The sequence below is a fragment of the Cherax quadricarinatus genome, chromosome 22, assembly GCF_038502225.1.
Source record: "Cherax quadricarinatus isolate ZL_2023a chromosome 22, ASM3850222v1, whole genome shotgun sequence".
Classification (NCBI taxonomy): domain Eukaryota; kingdom Metazoa; phylum Arthropoda; class Malacostraca; order Decapoda; family Parastacidae; genus Cherax; species Cherax quadricarinatus.
Window position 1 is genome coordinate 700,421 of NC_091313.1, and position 11,931 is coordinate 712,351.

The window sequence follows — 11,931 nt, forward strand, 5'->3', positions numbered from 1 at the left end:
ATAGTTATACTAGGGGATACATACCCTCTTGGATATAGGAATTTCTGAGGTGCAGGCAGGACACTAATAACGATTGAATATTGCAGGAATTAATGCTCCCGGTTGCACGTGATTCCCAAGGGGAAGTCCTAGGGGGCTAAAGCTAGGCTTAGGAAGTTGAAGATCAGGATATATGCTGCAACACCAAGTAAGTTAGTCCTTTATACGTGCATGCAGGCGAGGTTTCTTGCAATACCAATCATTTGTGAAAAATCTGTCCTATAAGCCACTTGTGAGGCTGAGGTACCCATCTCAGAGCTCGGTGTCAACAGAGTTTGCCAGGGTAGGCGACTCACTTGGAGGCAGCCCAGACAAATTTTCACAGCCTATCTATCAGAGAGCAAGCAGGATTCACTTACATCTACAACACCCAGACATGTATTAATAGACTATTCTATCTATCAGAGAGCATCTACAATGCCCTGAGGTGTATTAATAGACTATTCTATCTATAAGAGAGCATCTACAATTCCCTGCCGTGTATTAATAGACTGTTCTATCTATTAGAGAGCATCAACAATGCCCTGAAGCGTAATAATGGACAGTTATAACTATCAGATTGCATTTACAATACCCTGATGCGCACTAATAGACTGTTCTGTCGATCAGAGAGCACGCAGGATTCACTTCTGACATCAACACACACTCCTTGTAACTTCCTCCCCTCGCTGCACACCCCACCAAAGCAAACTTTGTATGGTCTTTAGGTCTTTTCCCTCCTGAATAGCGTAAATAACATTAACAATAGTACTACTACTACTACTACTACTACTAATAATAATAATAATATTTATTTCTACAAGTACATGTATAAGGTATGCAGGCCTAGCTGGCATCAGCATCATGCTATATAGAAAGCCCTTTGTATGCAAAGCATTCGGGCAAATTAGGTCAATTTTGTCTCCAGGATGCGACCCACACCAGTCAGCAAACACCCAGGTACCCATTGTACTGATAGGTGAACATGGACTACAAGTGTCTTAAGGAAATATATCTAATTTTTTCTATCCGTACTTGGGATCAACCCCCGAACCTTACTCTATGAGATGAGGGCGCTAGCAATCGAGCTTCGTCGTTTTAGTTGATGAACTACTCTCCCTGTTATCCTATGGGCATACCGCTTTCTCCCAAATGTAATAATAATAATAATAATGATAATAATAATAATAATAATAATAATAATAATAATAATAATAATAATAATAATAATAATTCCAGGCATATTGTTACTTGGTCTTTTGCGTGGGATGTGGTAGAGTGGGCTGAGGTAATGTGACGCTGGGAATACCTCCCATGGATCGAGCAGTAACTGAAGCACACATAAGTGCCGAGGGCAGTAGATGGTTGTAAGTACCTGAACTTTACCTGGAGAGAGTTCCGGGGGTCAACGCCCCCGCGGCCCGGTCTGTGACCAGGCCTCCTGGTGGATCAGAGCCTGATCAACCAGGCTGTTACTGCTGGCTGCACGCAATCCAACGTACGAGCCCTGTCCACTTTGATCTCTGGTGTCAGCAAAAAGCATAAAATTTCGTTCTAATTTCTTTAACTTCCGTCTCTGTGTATGCTAAGCGTTCCGCGCATAGACACCTTGACGCACTGTGTAAGAATTATGCATGCATTCTGAGAACACCAGCAACCTCCCTCCCCACCCTTAACCTCCCACCTCCACCCACAACCCCCTCCTCCACTAACAACCTCCATCAGCCTACCTCCTTCCCCTAAACTACCATCCATTTTCCTTCCCAATCATCATGACGTCAGAGATAAACTTCTATAACTTGCTCTCAATAAAAAAGTTGTTGAATCTCTTAGGAATACCACTGAATATTATCCAGCCTATGATTATCCAGGATGGATCCGTAACTGGTGTATTTTGGTCTTGTGAGGCAGGTGAGGACGCTCAGAAATTAGCAGTGTTTTGCACGAGAAAACGAACGAATTTGAGGATGGTGTGACTACGGAGTATGATGGTGGAGGATGGTGAGTATTGGAGGACAATAAGTGTTGAGAGTAGATAGCGAAAGTTGGAGGATGAGTGAGTGTTGGAGGTAGATAACGATAGATGGAAAAAGGTAGTTTGTGTTGGAGGTAGATAGCGAAAGATGGAAGAGGGTAGTTAGTGTTGGAAATAGATAGCGAGTGCATGTGTCCGCGAGGATGGTTGGGGGTTGTTAGGGATATGGGGAGGTTGGGTTAGTGGGGGCGGCCACGTGTTCCTGGAATCAATACGGCTGTGGGAGGGTTTTTTTCTCCCCTCCTCTTCCCCAACACGCCCTCTCTATCCCCTCCAACACCTCCTCCACCACCTCTGGTTCTTCTTGAATGAGTTGGACACGCCAATCCCTGAATGACTGATGGCAGGATGGAAATTTAAACTATCTTTTAGTAGAATGTTAATGACAAATTTTATTGAAAAGTTTGTGACCTATTAGTAAAGTTTTTTGAGATGAGGCTGGTGTCCTGAACAATGATTATATATATATATATATATATATATATATATATATATATATATATATATATATATATATATATATATATATATATATATATATATTGTTTTACTTTCTCTTGTATCTTTGTGAATGTTTTGTCAATGTATTTTGTCTTTAAATAAAATATATATTAATTAAATATAGGGGGTGGTAGGAGAAAATTCTCAAACAGCTTCAGGGAGAACCTTGAGTTTTCTCTGAAGCAAGTTTATTGTTTTCTCTGAGGATGAGGGTCCCTAGATAGTTCTAGAGGTGGTCCCTCCCTATATTTATATATATATATATATATATATATATATATATATATATATATATATTTATATATATATATATATATATTACAATAATATATATATATATATATATATATATATATATATATATATATATATATATATATATATAATTTCTTTAACTTCCGTCTCTGTGTATGCTAAGCATATATATATATATCTATATATATATATATATATATATATATATATGTATATATATATATATATATATTATTGTAACCAATAACAACACTGCCCTAGCCAAGGAGTCGAACCCATGCTATTTTTGCCCGCCTCATGTTGAGAGAAAACCCATGACATTTAGACCACTAGCCCACACAATCCTTAACAATGTGCATCCACTTGTTCCGTGGGTACAATAATGTAATATACTGCTTGTTGAGCTAGTACACAAACAGGGAGTAGAATGAAATTAGCTCAGAGGCGTCCACACCACCGTATATATAACCTATATAACCGCCAATCTTCTTGCCTTTGCTCCAGATTCTCCTCCACCACGATGCTGTGAACACTAACTCCAAGGCTGAGGGACTGATTGCCTCATCTTTTGTATATAGTTCTACTGTCTTCTAATTATGTCCTAGAATCTGTATTGATAAAGCCACTGGATGGCGAAACGTCTACAATAAAGATATCCAGATGTTGGACATGTGTCTTAACTTTCACACCACCGTATGTCCTTCGATGGTGAGTACAACATCTAGCTTGGCTAGATGTACCATAGTTAAGGATTGTGTGGTCTAGTGGTCTAAAGCGTCATGCGTTTTCTCTAACCATGAGGGAGGCCAAAATAACATGGGTTCGACTCCTTGGCTAGTGCAATGTTATTTTTTTTTTTTTTTTTTTTTTATTATCACACCGGCCGATTCCCACCAAGGCAGGGTGGCCCGAAAAAGAAAAACTTTCACCATCATTCACTCCATCACTGTCTTGCCAGAAGGGTGCTTTACACTACAGTTTTTAAACTGCAACATTAACACCCCTCCTTCAGAGTGCAGGCACTGTACTTCCCATCTCCAGGACTCAAGTCCGGCCTGCCGGTTTCCCTGAATCCCTTCATAAATGTTACTTTGCTCACACTCCAACAGCACGTCAAGTATTAAAAACCATTTGTCTCCATTCACTCCTATCAAACACGCTCACGCATGCCTGCTGGAAGTCCAAGCCCCTCGCACACAAAACCTCCTTTACCCCCTCCCTCCAACCCTTCCTAGGCCGACCCCTACCCCGCCTTCCTTCCACTACAGACTGATACACTCTTGAAGTCATTCTGTTTCGCTCCATTCTCTCTACATGTCCGAACCACCTCAACAACCCTTCCTCAGCCCTCTGGACAACAGTTTTGGTAATCCCGCACCTCCTCCTAACTTCCAAACTACGAATTCTCTGCATTATATTCACACCACACATTGCCCTCAGACATGACATCTCCACTGCCTCCAGCCTTCTCCTCGCTGCAACATTCATCACCCACGCTTCACACCCATATAAGAGCGTTGGTAAAACTATACTCTCATACATTCCCCTCTTTGCCTCCAAGGACAAAGTTCTTTGTCTCCACAGACTCCTAAGTGCACCACTCACTCTTTTTCCCTCATCAATTCTATGATTCACCTCATCTTTCATAGACCCATCCGCTGACACGTCCACTCCCAAATATCTGAATACGTTCACCTCCTCCATACTCTCTCCCTCCAATCTGATATTCAATCTTTCATCACCTAATCTTTTTGTTATCCTCATAACCTTACTCTTTCCTGTATTCACCTTTAATTTTCTTCTTTTGCACACCCTACCAAATTCATCCACCAATCTCTGCAACTTCTCTTCAGAATCTCCCAAGAGCACAGTGTCATCAGCAAAGAGCAGCTGTGACAACTCCCACTTTGTGTGTGATTCTTTATCTTTTAACTCCACGCCTCTTGCCAAGACCCTCGCATTTACTTCTCTTACAACCCCATCTATAAATATATTAAACAACCACGGTGACATCACACATCCTTGTCTAAGGCCTACTTTTACTGGGAAAAAATTCCCCTCTTTCCTACATACTCTAACTTGAGCCTCACTATCCTCGTAAAAACTCTTCACTGCTTTCAGTAACCTACCTCCTACACCATACACTTGCAACATCTGCCACATTGCCCCCCTATCCACCCTGTCATACGCCTTTTCCAAATCCATAAATGCCACAAAGACCTCTTTAGCCTTATCTAAATACTGTTCACTTATATGTTTCACTGTAAACACCTGGTCCACACACCCCCTACCTTTCCTAAAGCCTCCTTGTTCATCTGCTATCCTATTCTCCGTCTTACTCTTAATTCTTTCAATTATAACTCTACCATACACTTTACCAGGTACACTCAACAGACTTATCCCCCTATAATTTTTGCACTCTCTTTTATCCCCTTTGCCTTTATACAAAGGAACTATGCATGCTCTCTGCCAATCCCTAGGTACCTTACCCTCTTCCATACATTTATTAAATAATTGCACCAACCACTCCAAAACTATATCCCCACCTGCTTTTAACATTTCTATCTTTATCCCATCAATCCCGGCTGCCTTACCCCCTTTCATTTTACCTACTGCCTCACGAACTTCCCCCACACTCACAACTGACTCTTCCTCACTCCTACAAGATGTTATTCCTCCTTGCCCTATACACGAAATCACAGCTTCCCTATCTTCATCAACATTTAACAATTCCTCAAAATATTCCTTCCATCTTCCCAATACCTCTAACTCTCCATTTAATAACTCTCCTCTCCTATTTTTAACTGACAAATCCATTTGTTCTCTAGGCTTTCTTAACTTGTTAATCTCACTCCAAAACTTTTTCTTATTTTCAACAAAATTTGTTGATAACATCTCACCCACTCTCTCATTTGCTCTCTTTTTACATTGCTTCACCACTCTCTTAACTTCTCTCTTTTTCTCCATATACTCTTCCCTCCTTGCATCACTTCTACTTTGTAAAAACTTCTCATATGCTAACTTTTTCTCCCTTACTACTCTCTTTACATCATCATTCCACCAATCGCTCCTCTTCCCTCCTGCACCCACTTTCCTGTAACCACAAACTTCTGCTGAACACTCTAACACTACATTTTTAAACCTACCCCATACCTCTTCGACCCCATTGCCTATGCTCTCATTAGCCCATCTATCCTCCAATAGCTGTTTATATCTTACCCTAACTGCCTCCTCTTTTAGTTTATAAACCTTTACCTCTCTCTTCCCTGATGCTTCTATTCTCCTTGTATCCCATCTACCTTTTACTCTCAGTGTAGCTACAACTAGAAAGTGATCTGATATATCTGTGGCCCCTCTATAAACATGTACATCCTGAAGTCTACTCAACAGTCTTTTATCTACCAATACATAATCCAACAAACTACTGTCATTTCGCCCTACATCATATCGTGTATACTTATTTATCCTCTTTTTCTTAAAATATGTATTACCTATAACTAAACCCCTTTCTATACAAAGTTCAATCAAAGGGCTCCCATTATCATTTACACCTGGCACCCCAAACTTACCTACCACACCCTCTCTAAAAGTTTCTCCTACTTTAGCATTCAAGTCCCCTACCTATATATATATATATATATATATATATATATATTATCAGCCGGAGTGTGGTTCGCACGTTGGACTGCGTGCGGCTAGCAGTAACAGCCCGGTTGATTAGGCCCTGATCCATCGGGAGGCCTGGTCGTGGACCGGGCCGCGGGGGCGTTGATCCCCGGAATACCCTCCAGGTATGTATATATATATATTTTTTTTCAACAAACTGGACGTATCCCACCGAGGCAGGGTGGCCCAAAAAGAAAAACGAAAGTTTCTCTTTTTAAATTCAGTAATTTATACATGAGAAGGGGTTACTAGCCCCTTGCTCCCGGCATTTTAGTCGCCTCTTACAACACGCATGGCTTACGGAGGAAGAATTCTGTTCTACTTCCACATGGAGATAACAGGAAATAAACAAGAACAAGAACTAGTAAGAAAATAGAAGAAAACCCAGAGGGGTGTATATATATATATATATATATATATATAGATATATATATATATATATATATATATATATATATATATATGTTTGTGTGTGTGTGTGTGTGTGTGTGTGTGTGTGTGTGTGTGTGTGTGTGTGTGTGTGTGTGTGTGTGTGTGTGTGTGTGCTTGTACATGTATGTGTAGTGTGGCCTAAGTGTAAGAAGAAGCAGCAAGACGTTCCTGAAATCTTGCATGTTTATGAGACAGAAAAAAGACACCAGCAATCCTACCATCATGTAAAACAATTACAGGTTTCTGTTTTACACTCGCTTGGCAGGACGGTAGTACCTCCCTGGGCGGTTGCTGTCTACCAACCTGCTACCTAGGATATATATATATATATATATATATATATATATATATATATATATATATATATATATATATATATATATATATATATATATATATATATATATATATCTTCTTCTTTCAACACACCGGCCTTATCCCACCGAGGCAGGGTGGCCCAAAAGGAAAAACGAAAGTTTCTCCTTTTACATTTAGTAATATGTACAAGAGAAGGGGTTACTAGCCCCTTGCCCCTGGCATTTTAGTTGCCTCTTACAACACGCATGGCTTACGGAGGAAGAATTCTGTTCCACTTCCCCATGGATATATATATATATATATATATATATATATATATATATATATATATATATATATATATATATATATATATATATATATATATATATATATATATATGCAAAACCACCGCTGTGAAAGAATAGAGAAGTTCCAAGCACTTTCGTGACTACTCACATTATCAAGGAACAATGAAAGTAAAGCATCAAAGGAAGGTATATAAAGGGGTAGCCCACACCTCACTATCAGATCCCACAACAACGAAACACCTGACGCGAGACAGCAGGTGTTTCGTTGTTGTGGGATCTGATAGTGAGGTGTGGGCTACCCCTTTATATACCTTCCTTTGATGCTTTACTTTCATTGTTCCTTGATAATTACAGCCAATTACAGTTGGTGTCCCACAGGGAAGTGTCCTAGGCCCTCTTCTCTTTCTCATATGCATAAATGACCTACCAAATGCATCGCAACTACTCAAACCCACACTATTTGCAGATGACACTACATACGTCTACTCTCACCCGAGCCCAGTCATGCTAGCCAATACTGTAAATACCGAATTACAGAAAATATCAACCTGGATGAGGACCAACAAACTTACTCTAAACATTGACAAAACATACTACATTCAGTTTGGTAACAGAGCTGCAGATGTGTCTCTTAACATAATGATAAATGGATCACCTATCACAAAACTCACAGAGGGAAAATTCCTATGAATCCACCTTGATAAAGACTCAAATTTCAAACACATATACAACAAATTTCCAAAAAAATTTCCAAGACCGTAGGCATACTATCGAAGATACGGTACTATGTTCCACAGTCAGCCCTCCTGGCCCTATATCACTCACTTATTTGCTCCTATCTCACCTATAGAATTTGTGCATGGGGCTCAACAACAATAAACCATCTCAGACCACTAATCACCCAACAAAAGGCTGCAGTCAGAATGATAACAAATTCCCACTACAGACAACACACACCACCAATATTCAAAACTCTCAACCTACTCACAATACAAAAGATCCATACTTATTACTGCACCTACTACATACATAGAACACTTAACTCTGACATAAACCCTCCCCTCAAACATCTCCTTACCAACCTCAACAGAACACATGACCATAACACAAGGCACAGATCACTCTTTGATGTTCCTCGTGTCCATCTCACGCTATGCAAAAACTCAATGCACATAAAAGGCCCTAAAATCTGGAATTTATTACCTGTGAATATAAAAGAAACACTGTCTGTTTATAAATTCAAGTCTCTTCTCAAAAATCACTTACTCACCCACAACTAAATAAATACTGAATAATTGTATCTCATAAATTGTATCTCATATATGTATCTCATTATTGTATCTCATAAATGTCAACCTGTGACCCAATCAAACTTTGTTACTATTTAACTTCATTACCTAACAGAATACTCCATTCTACTGATTACTACTGATTACACAGCAACACAGTAAATGACCATATGACCTGTCTTTGTAATACTCATTTGTACTAAATTGTTATCTGATTTACAATAATTTTTGTACCGCTGAATATATCATTGCTTAGTTAATCTTAAGTTAATTTTAAGCCTGCCCGTAATGCTCTGCATTCAAGTGGCTTTGGCATGCTGCATTTTACTGTATTCTTTTGTACTTCACTTTATCATGTTCAAATTAATAAATAAATAAATAAATAAATAAATAAATAAATAAATAAATAAATAAATAATGTGAGTAGTCACGAAAGCGCTTGGAACTTCTCCATTCTTTCACAGTGGTTGTTTTGCATATTCTGAAATCACCTGTTTACTGTGATCTTATTGCATATATATATATATATATATATATATATATATATATATATATATATATATATATATATATATATATATATATATATATATATATATATATATATATATATATATATATATATATATATATATATATATATATTTGTATATATATATATATATATATTTGTGTGTGTGTGTGTGTGTGTGTGTATAGTGGCTCCTTTACTAGGTGCACTTGTACACCTGCTCGTTAACGCAAATATCTAATTAGCCATCATTCACGTGGCTGCACCTCATTGCCTAAAAGCATGTTAAGACCAAGAATTAGAATGGAAAAAAATATGATGTATGTGACATGACCGTGGAATGATTGTTGGTGCCAGACAGGATTATTTGAGTACCTCAGAAACTGCTAATCTGGGGTTTTCACGCACAACAGTCTAAAGTTTACAGAGAATGGTGTAAAAAACACAGAACATCTAGTGAGCGGCATTTCTGTGGGCGAAAACGCCTTGTTAATAACAGAGGTCAGAGAATAACCAGACTGGTTCGAGCTGACAGGGAGGCGACAGTAACTCAGATAATCACACGTTACAACAGTGGTATCCAGAATAGCATCTCTGAATGCACAAGTCGAACCTTGATGTGGATGGGAAATAGGAGTAGAGGAACACACGGGGTTCCATTTCTTTTAGCTAAGAACAGGAGACTGAATAGTTGAAGACTGGAAAAACATCACCTGGCCTGACTAATAGCGATTTCCGGTTCGACATGTAGATGGTAGGGTCAGAACTTGGCGTAAATGTTCGGGATGTGGTGGAACGGGAGATTCGCAGCATGACTATGCAGCCGAGAAATGTGCAACAACTGTGTGATGCTGTCATGTCAATGAGGAGCAAGATCTCTAAGGCATGTTTCCAGTACATTGTTGAATTCGTGCCTGTTCTGGGGGGCAAACGGGTGACACTACCCAGTACCAAAAGGGTGCACCTAATAAAGTAGCCACTGAGTATATATATATTGCTGGTCAACAGAGTAGTGCTGTTGATCACAGGAAAAACCATAACTTGGCCCACCAGTACCACCTCGTCCCTAAAGATCAGAGACCTACCTACCTCCCCCCGGAAAGCATGTCATGAGTTTCTTCAAAGAGCTGTATTCCAGACTCACCGAAGCCACCAGGTGATGAGTGAGGAGTTGCCACCTTTCTTTCCCAGCTCCTCAGTATGGAAGATCAAGAGAGGGAATGTCTGCTGAGTCTGAGCTCGATGACCTCCACAAATTAAGAGTTTCCACACCCTACAATTCTGCATATATGCAAATTCCTAAACAGCTGTACTCATCAATATGTTCCCATGTATCACTCAAATAAATGTTATGGGTAGTAAGTTGGCAGCCAGCATCCACCCAGAAAGGTATTACCATTTTGTCGAATGAGTGTGAAACGGAAATATGTGATTGTTTTACACAGTGACAGAACTGCAAGTGTGTTTTCTTTCTGTCTCATAAAGGTGACAAGTACATCTTACTACTATTTACACTACACATGGAGTATATATGCGTACGTATGTGCATATACACTCATCTGAGTTTTCTTCTCATCCTTTAATAGTTCTAGTTTTTATAGCATTTCCTATCATCAGCATGGGAAGTAGGAGAAAATTCTTCCTTCATAAGCCACGTGTATAGTAAAAGGCTACTAAATGCCAGGAGCAAGGACAAAAGAGACTTTTTTTGAGCATGGGGATAGTGTGAATGTCAGGAAAGAACTGACTGTGAATGTTATGAATGAAAAGAAGCTGGTTGTCCTAACTCTAAGCACATCTAACAGTCTTTTGTGAGCATGTTATACAAGAATCAGTTAAGGCAAGTAATTTGATGTGCTGTTGAAGTTTGAACAAGGTAGCATTTATAAAGCGATTCATGGAAACCAGTTAGTCGTTCATGAGTCCTCTATATGGAAAGTACAGTGTTTGCAGTTTGGAGGATCATCTCAACTGCAATGTCAGCGTGCTTCTGGCAAGACAGCGATTGAGTGGCAGTGAAAGTATTTTCTTCTTTGTTGGGTTACCCTACCTAGGTGAAACTCGGCCGGAGTGTTTATATATATATATAGGCTCAGAGACCCTTGGCTCATGGGGAAAGAATGCATCTAAATTCTTTAAGGAGCTGGGAAAAAGACTCATCAGGGTAACTAGGGATCCCAGGGCAGCTAGTTTTCTGTTCCAGCGGCTCAGTGCGGCTGTTCAAAGGGGTAATGCCTGCTGTATTTTGGGCACACGCCCCAGCTCTGAGGAGCTGGATGAGATTCTCGCCTTATAATCGGTGATACACACGTAACAACATGTAACGTATATGCCACCTTTATATCAACAATGTAGCTCTTAAATCTTTTGTACCATATTTTGTAATAAAATATTCCTATTCGTAAAAAATTATATGAAAAGATGGGGTGGTAGGGGAAGTGGAATATTCAAACGGCTTCAGGAAGAAATCCAAATATTCTTAATTGAAGCCTTTTTATCCACTTCTCCGAGGCTATGGGTCCCACAATTTACACCAGAGGTGGACCCCATCCTATATATATATATATATATATATATATATATATATATATATATATATATATATATATATATATA